This window comes from Ciconia boyciana, chromosome 12, assembly GCF_034638445.1.
Source record: "Ciconia boyciana chromosome 12, ASM3463844v1, whole genome shotgun sequence".
NCBI lineage: Eukaryota > Metazoa > Chordata > Aves > Ciconiiformes > Ciconiidae > Ciconia > Ciconia boyciana.
Window position 1 is genome coordinate 3,279,406 of NC_132945.1, and position 12,142 is coordinate 3,291,547.

The 12,142-nt window shown below is 43.7% G+C and overlaps 1 protein-coding gene across 10 annotated transcripts in view; it reads left to right on the forward strand.

Annotated features, from left to right (window-relative positions):
- Nucleotides 1-12,142, forward strand: part of ZNF711 (zinc finger protein 711) — a 53,777-nt gene that overhangs the window by 17,887 nt on the left and 23,748 nt on the right. For 6 of the 10 annotated variants that reach the window (XM_072877009.1, XM_072877007.1, XM_072877017.1 and 3 more), the window contains 3 exons: nt 246-335; nt 1,382-1,519; nt 3,643-3,726. The gene's annotated coding sequence lies outside the window, so the exon portion shown is untranslated. Of the gene's footprint in view, nt 1-245; nt 336-942; nt 1,042-1,381; nt 1,520-3,642; nt 3,727-6,106; nt 6,251-9,048; nt 9,413-12,142 lie in introns of those variants that run through there. The other 4 variants (XM_072877013.1, XM_072877015.1, XM_072877011.1 and 1 more) reach the window with 3 other exon arrangements.

The following is a 12,142-nucleotide window of genomic DNA, read 5'->3' on the forward strand; positions in this document are numbered from 1 at the left end:
CTGAGAGGTACGTTTTCTGCATTATCCAAGTCGGTAAAGACTTTTCTTCTACTGAGTCTTTTAGATAAATTGAATTTATACATTTGAAAACGTGTCTATAACAAACAACATATTTTGTAACTGATAGATCAGTTTATACAATTTTTTTACACCAAAGACAACTGCTAACATACTGTACCTGGTGAGCTGTTTGTGTAATTTGTTGTCACTGCGCTCTGTGTAACCACCTGATCCCCTACATATAGGATGTCTGGGTTGGACGAATTCCAAAAGCTGTACTGAGAAGACAAGATTTTGATGATGTCCCAACCCCAAGTCAACTTAGAGAATTACAGGTATGCTGCTGTTTTTCTGTCTTTTTTGCTCATTTTCACTTTATACTCTGGTTTGGAGACTAAGAATTACTTTGTAGCTTTGCCAGGGGCAGGGCAACTAGCAAAGATCCTGTAATTGGCTAAGCTTTTGACTGGATTATTCACAGACATTTTGTGGCTTGAGTCTTTGATAGACAGAGGGTATTTTTCTGAATTTTTTTCTTTTTTCTCCTCTACCTTGCATAATTCTAACAGCATTGCTGTGAGAATTCTAGGACTATTTTGTACATTATTCCTAAATGTGAACTAGCACACAGGACTAAATTTATCAGCTTGCTGAAACTTAGTATGTTTTCCTAATGTATCACCAAAAAGAAAAAGTCAGTGCATGTTTCTCTTGTTTCTGACGCTAAATCCTAAAATACTGATTTATCTAAAGGCTTGTACGGTTTTCCTCTAATAATTGAAAATGTATTCATTTTCATTACTTTTTAGAAACGCAGTGCTTCCTCACTTTAATCCTCCTCACTAACACCAGCCAACTGTTGCAGCTCCTACCCGCAACTTTTGCAGAGAACTTGTTTACTGTGAGGCAACTATAAATGATAGCAGAACATTTTCCTCATAAGTAGCAGGGTTCTACTGCAGAAACAGAATGGAGCTTTCTGATACTTCGGTCCATCAAGAAGGCCTGATTTTTTTCATATGAACATTGAAAATGTTGAAGGTATACCTATCATGAATTTAAAACATTCTCAAAATAATCATAGGAATGTAGAAAATTAGATATGATGGCACTGTTCAGTGTAACAGTGGGGAAAAAAAAAAGCTCAAAGAATATATTGCTTCTTTAAATCCACTTTTATCTGCGTTTGCAGGATGAGGGTTTGACAGTAAAATGAACTTAAAAGACAGAACATTTAGATGTCTTAATGCTATTGCCTCAATGTCATGCGTGCAGTAGTGAGCTTTATTATTTTTATATTTCAGTTTAAACTAACGCTTTATATAATTTGCAGTATATTATTACGCATATTTGAATAACCTCTCTTTTCGCTTTTGCATAGTCCCATGCATCCTCAACCATTAAGGAGACCAGATCCAGCGACAGATCATTTTTCTAACCAGCGACCTCAATATGAGAAATTTGGCATTCCAAGCAATAATTGCCTTATGCAGGTTATGCGGAGGGGAGACAGTATCGGGTATGTATTAATAACATACCTATGCATACACATTATATAATATTCTGTCTTGGTACTGAGTACAAATTATCTAAGTCAAATTAGTAGTACTTACATCACTAAGTAAAGATGTGAGCTAATAAAAAGCCTAAACCCACCTTTTACTATACGGGTGTTTTCTTCAAGTATATTACATACCCGCTAATTCCATTCTAGACTGGATAAATTTTGCAATGTTTTAATCCTTTTCTGAGTCATTTACACTTAGATACTACAACTCATATAAACAGGGTTTTCACCAAACTGAGGGATGGCTGCCCAAGACAGCCCCTTAAGAACAGACACTGCAGTAAATATAGAGATATCCCTGCAGCTCTGGCAGAGCAATTACTGGAATGCTATGTTCTAACTCGTCATACAGTGAAGGGAGTTTATATGGCTGACATGAAAAAATAAATGCCTAAAAGCTCTGTGCCCATTTCACCAATACTGCTTTTTCATGCCAGCATGTCTTGTGATTTCACTGGAATACTGTGAAAGATCAAGCAATTAGTTTCCAGCCACGCTGAAAACTTCTGTAATGGTAATATAAGAGAGTGCTAATTCTCAGGTAACAACTGTCTTGCTACATTTGCTGACAATGTAAACTTTTAAAAATTATAATAATTTTCCAAACTCTGTCCTGAATGATACAACCAAATTTCCACTGATGCATGAAAAATATGACTGTTAATAGTTCTATTAGTACTTTCCTCTTACAAAGCACCTTTCCTTTGAGACTCTGGGGTTCCTGTTCCCCTCCCTCCACCACTTCATAATTCAAACTCATTAAAGCTTCATGGAAAGTTGCTATTACATGTTTCATGTACAAATAGTATGATGTACGGAGAAATTAAATTATTTATTCCAGAACTTATGAAATCATTTATATAACTAAGTGTTCTAGCAGGCTTCCCTGCCTCCGCCCCCAACAACTGAATGATTTGTAGACAGAGGTATTTACCGTAAGACCTTTCTGTGCCTAAAAATTCAGCCTCGTCAAAATTGCTAAATGCGTTAGTCAACTACCAACGTCTTTCTGGCCCAGATCATGATAGATCGGTATTTTGTGATTACAGTTGGTTTATGTAAATGAGCCTTCTGGATTATTTCTGTACAGGAGGTACCAATAATTGGTATAAATTATCAGTAAAAAATAGGCATTTCTCTTCATAACAGAGTTTAAAAAAAGACAAATTGGTTAAAGTTTATTGTAAAAAGAAAAATGTTAACGTTTTACAAGAAGAAAACTCACAGTTCAGAAAGGCATGTTTCAACTGCATACAAATATTAAAAGGGTGGGGCCTTTAGCATAAGTGTAAAAATAATTAAATAAAAAGGAGTTATGATGTGCTTTGACTGTCCTTAATTAAGGTGAGAATATTACCTGTGTATTTTACTGTATAAGTAAATCTGTTGCCAGTCATGCATTACATCAGAGTCTGCAACCTAACTCAGCCATCTGAGGTGTTCGGGGGTTTTTTTGCCCCATGTCATGTAATATCTACAAATATAATCTTATGGGTAGAAAAATTTTGTAAGTATTCCAAGAAGTATGTGTGTATGTATGTATTTTAAAGTCCTGCATTCCTAATTGTTTGCTGTTAACTCAGTGGAAAAATTATGAAGGAAAGAAAATAACGGGATTTTCCTTCCAGAGTAGTAGTTTTGGTCTATGGATTACTTGCAAAGGATCACTACAGGGTCAAGAGAAATGTCTGGCCATGTTTTGCCTTCCACAGTAGCCTGTGATTTCTTTGGCCTTCCTTTTTAGGCCACAGAAACTTCCTTCAGTTTTTTAAAAAAACACCTCAATAGCAACAAAATGTTCCACTGTTGCTGCTTTCTAGCTGGCCCTGCTGAAGTGTTTTTACATATTTCAAAACCTGTTTCAGTTTGTGTGCACAGTCTTAATATGTTCAGTTATTTGCATGAAAATAATCTTCCAAAGTTATTGGTGAGTACACATTCAGAAGAAGCACATACATTCAGATACTAATAAAAGAAATATATAAATGTAGTTTGATTAGATACAGATTATCTTAATAGCAAGCATGCTGTGGAGCGTATTTCATGCTACTGATTTAATTCTAATCTCTTTACAGAAAAACTAAGAACCACTGCTTCCTATCTCTGAAGTGTCTTGGAACGCTGTGTGATCAATGGACGATCCAAATGCTGAGAGATCAGTAAGACCTTGTGGGCTGGGACATAGAGGAAATAGCTGTAACTGTTAGAAAGCAGTAAAAGTTATTGCAAAGAAAAGGTATAGAATATAATTATAAAACAAAACATGATATTAACAGCCGATTTGTTTACTGTGTAACTGACAACAACTTTTTGTGAATACCTGATTTTACAGTTTACATAGCTGCTTCTAAGTATTGCTTAAATTGTTGCACATCTGTTGGGACAGAGGGTTCTTTTGCGATTAACCATATGTCCTGTGCCTAAATGACAAGAATACCTACCACAAAAAGCTGCCCTTCCTCAGAAGAAACTCATGAGAAAGGAAAAAGTCTTCTCAAATTTCAGCATGAGAAATGACAAATACGCGTGCTAATCATTATTCTTCCTTGTTAGCTTCCCAGGATGGTTTAAATCCATATCAAAGGGAAAGGAGGGTAAGGGGTTGCGCTTTTTCATATTTCTCAGGAAGGCTGGTCAAAGACAGCTTTTGCCAAGTACAGTTTTTGTTTCTCGGTGTCCATTTGGCTCACCCATTTATTTGTGATGTTTGCTCCGCTCTGTGTCATGATTGCCCTCTGCATGCTGGTGAGCTATGGTTCCGAATCTAACGCTGGTAGCAGGACCATGAATTTCTCTTAACTGTAATTATGAAGATTCTTCAGGGCATTGTAGCATGTAGAGCCTGTTGTTCCCTGACTGACGTTGCTTTGTTTTTCCCCGTAAAGAGACAATATTTAAAGAAACAAAACAACTAATTACATACCATTTTGAACTGTGTAGTAAGAATCTGTATTCTTGTTGCACCAAGTACCTGCAGAATTAGGTAGAAGGGAAGGCTCTGTTCTCAGGCATAGCCACTTAGTCTCACCGACACCAGCAGCACTGTACAAACATAACCAAGGCACTCAGCTTCCCACTATCCTAAGATGCATCAAATACTGAAGTATTGACTAATGTAGCAACCTCAGCTTATGCGCCCATTCCGTTGTCTCTTGCTTCTTTTTCACTTTTTCTTCCTTTGTCGTCTTGTTGATCCTAACAGCTGAAATGGTTTGCCATTAAAAATGCAGTGGCTTTCTTTGCGACTTGTTTTGTAAATAATGAAAATAAATGAAGCTATGGAAAACTGACTACCTTGCCACTAACAAAGTAAAGATACTGAAGTCCTGGATGTATTTAATGTTTTCTAGAAAGTCTCAAGCACATTATTTTAACACTTATATTAAATTATTCTTTTCCTTAGTATTAGGTAATACTTGAAACTGTAAGACAAAACCAGAATCTTAATGTTTTTAGAAAGGTGAAAATATTGGCATTTCTTGTATATAAATCAGAATGCTCTCCTTGCAACAGCTCCATGCCTTAACTGCATCTTTCCATGCTCTCCACAACTCTGTTATTGCCCAGACTATATTGGCTTTCCTATGCAAGTACCTTAGTAGAGAAGCCAGAAACCCATTTAGACCCCTTCATTTTGCATCCGGTTCCTTGCAAGTATTTAGTGAATAGGTACAGCTTCCTGCTGGGGAAAAAAGGAAGGGTGGCTCCAAAGCTGGCAGTTTTTCTTGGCTCTGTAGCTGGTATCCTAGCTGGTATTCTCTAATCTTCAGCCATAATTGTCTTTTTTTTTTTTTCTTCGTTTCTCCCCTAATGTAACAAATATCCAAAGTGGGTAAGTTTCACTGGTTTTACATCTAGTGCTGCAAGATACCCATGGCGTTTAAGTCTGGACCTAGCACATATTGAGGGCAGATTTGCCAGCTTTTAAATCACCTAATGCTGACAGAGGAATTTTTCATGGATAGTTGAAATCACAGGCACCAAAATTCATTAAAAAGAATCTGAAGATTTTCTGAATGTAGACTGCTTGCAAACCTGCATTACAATGTCTTCTGAGACTGCAGACAGCCTAGAACAACGCTTGTACATATCAGTGTTAAGAATTTAGTTGCTGATTAAAGCACAAAGCAGCTAAATGTTCATATTGGTAATACCTGCACAGCCAGCTTGAAGAAGCACCTTGTTCTGGCATCGCCAGAGGATGGAGCATGGAAGAATGCCCTTGTTTTTACTTGTCTCACCCACTGTTCTTTCAATGGGCATGTTCAGTAAAAGCATCCTACTATCATGCAGTTATTTTTCAATTTCTATCAGAAGTAAGAGAAGTGAAAAAGGTTCTCTCTCCGTTATCTTCAGAAACATACAGAAATAGTGTTAGCACATCTGTTTAGATCCTAGACTATCAGTTTAAACTATTTTGACCCCAGAAAGTCAGATCCAAATGTGTCAGTGAATTTTGTCAGTGAATTGCTTTTTTTCTGTCACTTCTTAGCCTCCAGTAGTGCCATAATTTAAACTCTGGTTGTTATTGACCTCTAGCTCTGTTTACCAACCTGAAAGTGATCACAGAATCGGAGTGTTCAATTTGATATTCCACCACTCCTTTGAAAAGGAATGGGAGAAAGAGATACAGCAATCCTGTAAAATATACCTGGTGCTGGCAAGAGAAGAGCGATCTGGAAGGTATGCACTCATGCTCTTTAAATTGAAATGAATAAAGTTTCACAGAGAATGAAGCTTTCCTCATAAGACTTTGGCTGGCTGCTGTTTAGTCTGGGGCAGATCAAGAGTTGCAGGACATCAGCCACATGGATGTGCACTGCTCCTGATGTACTTAACCACTCGTGGTGAGGTCATCAGTATTAACATCAGGCAGTTGTATGTGGAAGGAAACTGTGAAGAAACTGCTTGAGATACTCTGGTCTCACTTCTAACAATAATAATATTAAGGAATACCTTTTTGAATATGCTATCTGCCAAGCACTGTGCTTGGGTTGTTTGCCTCTTACCTGGAGAGCAGAGAAGCTCTGTAATTCTTTGAAATCTTTGTGTTCTGAACTGAAGGGTAAGGAGCAATTCTGGTCATCTGCTAGGTGTCATGGTTATGATGTGCTACTTCCTCGTCAAGTATGAACAGTTTAAATTGATCTACAGAGAGTGGTGTTTTGGCTTTTGTGCATTCTTTGTGGTTCACTGCTGCACTTTTTGAGATTTGGATTCCTGTGATCTTGGTGGGTTTGTTTTGTTCTGTTCTTCTGACCAGTGCTTTGGATTGATTTTCCTTGCAATTGCTGCCTCGCTCTGCAAATTTGCATGTTGGGTCTGATGTTGAATATTGTGTCACACTGTTGGCAATAGCCTTGTTGTTGCTTGTTGCTATTTTATGCTCATTTGCTTTTGAGATTTCCCTTGATATTACTGGAGAAGACAGAATCCAGCACAGATGGAATTTTGTTGAAGAAAGGGATAATTAATCTCTGTAGTTCTGCTTTTCTGATTGTATCACCTTGTGAGATTCTCTCTCACCACTTCCCCAAGTATTCAGTTTTGTGAATACCTTTTTCAGGTATTTTTCCTCTCATTCCTTAATTGTGTTGATCAGTTTGAAATTATTTTCTCATTAGAACGTCTGTCTTCTTGCTAGAACTGGAAGAACCAATTAGTATGTTCTTAATACCGTATTTACTTTGGTGTGTGGCATGCTATGGACAGCTTTACCCCACTATTCTATTGTTTACCCCTTAAAAAAAAGGGAAGGCAGGTCAAATGTAGGAGAGGTCTCCAAGTTCTGTGCTAAGGAGGTGAAAGTCCTGGAGTAAGAATCTTTTAAGAATTCCAGAAGAAAAAGCCCTGTAACTCTCTATTTAACTGCAAAATATAGTTGCGTAGTGCAAAATGAGATTTACTTGAATGATTTTGGTACCTAAACATAGGAGCTTGACGCCATTTTTGATGCTCTGTGGCATTCCATCTGATGTCCCGCTGCTGTTTTAGAAGAGGGCAAGTCTTCTGTAGGTCGTCATATCTGCCATCTCCATTTTGGACATCCTGTTCGACATTTAGGCAACTGAATCCCACTGTCCATGAACAAAATTGATGTCAAATGTAACTGTAAAGGCAAAACGTTATAACACAAAGACTCATTTCTATGAGTTATCTGTATTTCAACCAGAAAAAGAAAACAATTCCTTGTGTGTCCCTAATGGTGTTTGAAATTCAACCATTATGATCCATTCAACACAGTTCGTGCACCAATTTAACACATCAGTTTCTAAACCAGAGGTGGGTGTATGCCAAAATACACTTGGCTTCAAGCAGGTTTAGAAAAATTAACAGCTACAGCCTGTGTAGTTAAATCAGAGAACAGGCCCCATGGGCTTCTCTAGCCCAAGTTTTTGCATAGTTACCCTCATAAGTGTATGCCATTTTACGTGTGGAACAATTTTACTGATGTGGTTACTAAGATATATTCATGATAATTCTTTAGAAGACTTTATTTTTCTTTTTTTCTTCTTTTCTGCTAGACCTACCAATGTTTTATTAAGAGAACTACTTGGGTAGAGATGCTGGTATTCACAGAGACATACCCAAAACAATTAAAAAAAAACGTGATGAAAACACAGGCATTTATGCCAGCAGTTTCTTCCACTTTCCCATCAGTGTCAGGGTTTTCTTCTAATTGTATTCTTGAGACGGGTAATACTGGCACGAATGTATTTTAAATACCAAAAAATGTGTCTTTAATGTCATCATACTGTCCAATAATGAAGCAAAGACAGTCACAGCTGCCTAGTCGAGGTGCCTTCATCTTTCTTAGGAAATTGAAGGTGGATGGGGGGACAGCGACGCTGTGCCGGTTCATTTCGGGTTTCCAGTAACCTTTTTTGAAACCTTTTATCTCCACACGTGCTTTTGCGTTCTCTCCGAAATGTCTGTATTTATGGAGAAATACTTGAAATTCAATGCAGAATACGGGACTAGGGCTGGACCCGATCTCTTTACAGCAAAGAATTTCCAAAATGTGTCACCTCATGCTGGGGCATACGCGGCTCGTCGCTTGTTGTTGCCTCTCCACTGCTGGCGGCAGGCAGCGGGAGCGGGGCAGCGGCTGCTCTCCCGTGAGCGGAGCTGCAGCCCCTTTCTGGGGGAAGACCACCCCAGGCGTCGCCCGCCGGCGGTCTGAGCGCTGCTCGGGGGGCGGGTTTCGTTTCCGCGCCTGCAGAGCGCGGCGGGGCGGCTGGCGGTGCCGTCTAACGCTCACGGCTGACCCGACCCGCGCGTTTCTGCGTTCGGGGTCGTGGCAGCGGGTGTTCCCCCCGCGGGGGCAGGCTGTCCCGGCGAGACCCCCCGGAGGGTACCTGACGGCCACCCCTCGCCTACCCACGTCAGGCGCGCAGCGGCGTGCCCGCGCCTGTGGCGGTAGCGGCGCCGCTGTGGCGCTGCGGGCGGCGGCGGGGGGGGGGGTCGGCGCGGGGCCGTACCGGCCGCCGCACTCCCCTCCCGGCCGCCCCCCTCCCCTCCCCTCCCGGCTCTCCCCCCGCCGCGCACAGGCGCGCTCGGCGGCGCGGGCAGAGTGAGGGCAGCGGCCTCGGCGCGGCGGGTGCGCCTGCTCGGCGCGCAGTGACGTGCGGCAGCCGCGGCGAGGCCGGCGGCGAGCGGGCGGCGGGGGGAGGGGAGCAGGCCGCGCGCGCTCGCGCCCCGCCGCCCGGCCCAGGCTGTGATTGGTGCAGGCCCGGACCCGGCGGACCCGAATGCCAGGCCGCGGCGGCGGCGGAGTCCTGCGGCCCGAGCCCCTCCCCGGGCCCCAGCCCGCGGCGCGGCCGCCCGGCGCGGGGAGCCGCACAGGTGAGCCGAGGCGTCGGCGCCGGGCCGGCGGGGGATGGGGACAATGGAGGCGGCTAGGCCTCGCCGCAGGCCGCGGCCGAGGCCTGCCAGCGCCGCCGCGGCCGCCGGCGGGCCCGGCCGCGGCCGCCCCTCGGCGGGTCGGCGAGCCTCGGCCGCCGCCGGCTGCTGCCGCGCCGGGCGGGCGCGGGCGGGCGTCGCCGGCGGGCCCTGCGGCTGCGGGGCCTTTTCGGGCGGCCAGAAAATGGCGGAAAACAAGATGTCGGCCGGCGGGGCGGGGAAGGCTGCGGCTCCGCGGCCTGTCGCGCCGCCGGGACAGGGGTTATCCCCGCCTCTCCGTCCCGCGGCCGCCGCGGGACAGCCGCCTCCCGTGCCGCGGCCCGGGCCGCGCAGGCGAGGCGGCGGCCCCTTCCCTGCGCCCCTGCTGCGGGCGGCTTCCCCCGGCCGCGCCGCCGCCCTGCGCCCTCCGCGGGCTCCTTTGTCTCCGCGCTCCCACTCCTCCCTCTGCCGCCTCCTCCCCGCCCTCCTCCCCGGCGCGGCGGGGCCGCTGGCCGCCGGCCGCCTGTCCGCGGCGCGCGTCCGCCCAGCCCCGGGGATGGGGCGTCCGGCGCCCGGGGCCGCTGCCGGCCGCTTGACGGCTGAGTCGAGCGCTCCGCGGGTGCGGGCGGGAGAGGCCCCGCGCCGGGTTGCCCGGCCGGCACTGCGGGCTCGCCCGCCCCGCCGCCGCCGCGCTCCCGCCGCCCGGCGGCGCGCCCGCTCCGCGAGCACGCGCGGGAGGGCCGCGCTCCGCTGCCGCGCTCCTCCGCGGCCGCGCAGCCCCGCCGCGGTGCCCTTGCCGCCCGCCCCGCCGCCGGCGTGTCCCGTGGAGCCGCCGGATCGCAAGTCTGGCAGCCGGAGCCGCCGGCAGCCCGGCGGTGCCGTGCCTTTGTGCAGCCGGAGCCCTTCTCTGCCTGTGGTTTTTACGACGGGAAGTGTTGTTACTGCTGCGGATGTAACGCGTAGATGTAAATTCGTCTCTTTCATTGATGTGTTTAAGAGCCTTCAGCGCATTTCGGGCAGTAAGGCAAAATCTCATTCATTGGTTTTGTCTTTGCCATTTTAAATGGATTTGGAGTGTAAGTGTTCGTGGATGCTTTATAGGTGAACACAATAAAGGACTTTAAAACAGAGATGTTAGTTTTTCATACCCAGTCTTTTCTGCGAAGGGCTTGTGTTAACCTGCACGTTGTTTCACGAATTGGGTTCTTCTGCCTAAGATTTCCGTGTAAGCAGGATGTTTTTCATTGCATTTCTATTGGTTGCTGCATTAAAAATTAGGGGAAAAAAAACCCAAAACCCTGAAGTGTCTTCAGGGGAGGATAATTCTCTTGTATTCCTCTTGAACTTGAATGTTAAGAGATAATTAGAAAACATCTGGTTTGGATTTTTCAACTACATCTAAGTTTATTTATCATGTTACATTGCTCTGTATCTGAGCTTGGTCCTTTTGGTTTAATCAAAATGTCATATGCAGCTTACGAGTGTCTGAAACACCTGACAAAAGTGTGATGCTGTGTTTTACTTTATTACATGTAAACAAGACTTAAATATTATTTAGAAGAAATTCGGTGTTTTAAAAGAGTGCTTAAGGGCTGACCACACACATACGCTTTATGTGAAAATGCATCACCTGAACATACTGGGAATAATTGTGCCTGTAAACTGGGGAGATGCTTAGCTTTGCAGGACCACACTGTTTAGGATATAACAATATGTATTAAATACGTATTCTTTATTTATGTTGATTTATTAAGTTGTAATTGGCATTTCATAGAAGTATTTTTTTATGTTATAAAAATTTAAAATATGTCAACAGTGCCTGGAAGCCAGCATATTGATTGGGAGCTGCATTGTACCTCTGGGTACAAGAATGACACCCTCTTTTTCCTGGGAAGGGCAGAAGTGCTGAGGCATTAATTTTTTTCCCTCTTCCTTAAAATACTTTGCTGAAGATCTTTCAATTTAGGGTGTTTTCTGAAAGCTTTCTTGAAGAAAATTAAAATACTAATGGTTATTTTGTATTTTTATGGGAAGAGTAAGCTCAGAATGAATCAATGTGTATACTAAGAGCAATGTTTATAAAGGTCTGGGCCTTTACCAGTTTTTCAACTGAGTGTTGCTACGATAAGTATGCGTTCTTAGGTAGTCCCAAACTGCCAACCATTATCTTTGATTTTAAAAAATAACCATTTATAGTAGTAATTTACGGTAGTGTTCCTGCCTGTAGACAGAGGGGTCCTATATCCCTTTTTTTACTGTAAAATTCATTGCCTGGTCTCAGCTGAGCCCTGTCTAAGGAAGAGCTTTGGCATAAAGAACTGAAACAGGTTAAAATCAACCTTCTCCTGAAGCTAGTCAGAAAGAGAACTATATTTTTCAAAAAAGCAAAACAATATCAGATACATACATGTTTTAAAAATTTAGCCTTGAGATAGTGCTCTGGAAGTCTCAGTTTAGGTTTCATGAAATTCTTCATTTGGGGATCTGATGGTAATGTACTCCTTGGTGCAAGACAGCATGCTGTAATTAAATCGATGAAAATATTAATGGAATGTTGTCAAGTGATATTATTTGGCTGATGCTAATAAAGCATTTTCACAGTATTTTCTTCTAAATGCACAGAGGAGAAGGGGAATTGAGAGGGAAAACTTGAGATCTTGATAGAGGCAAGAGAGATACGGATAAGTTCAGGGT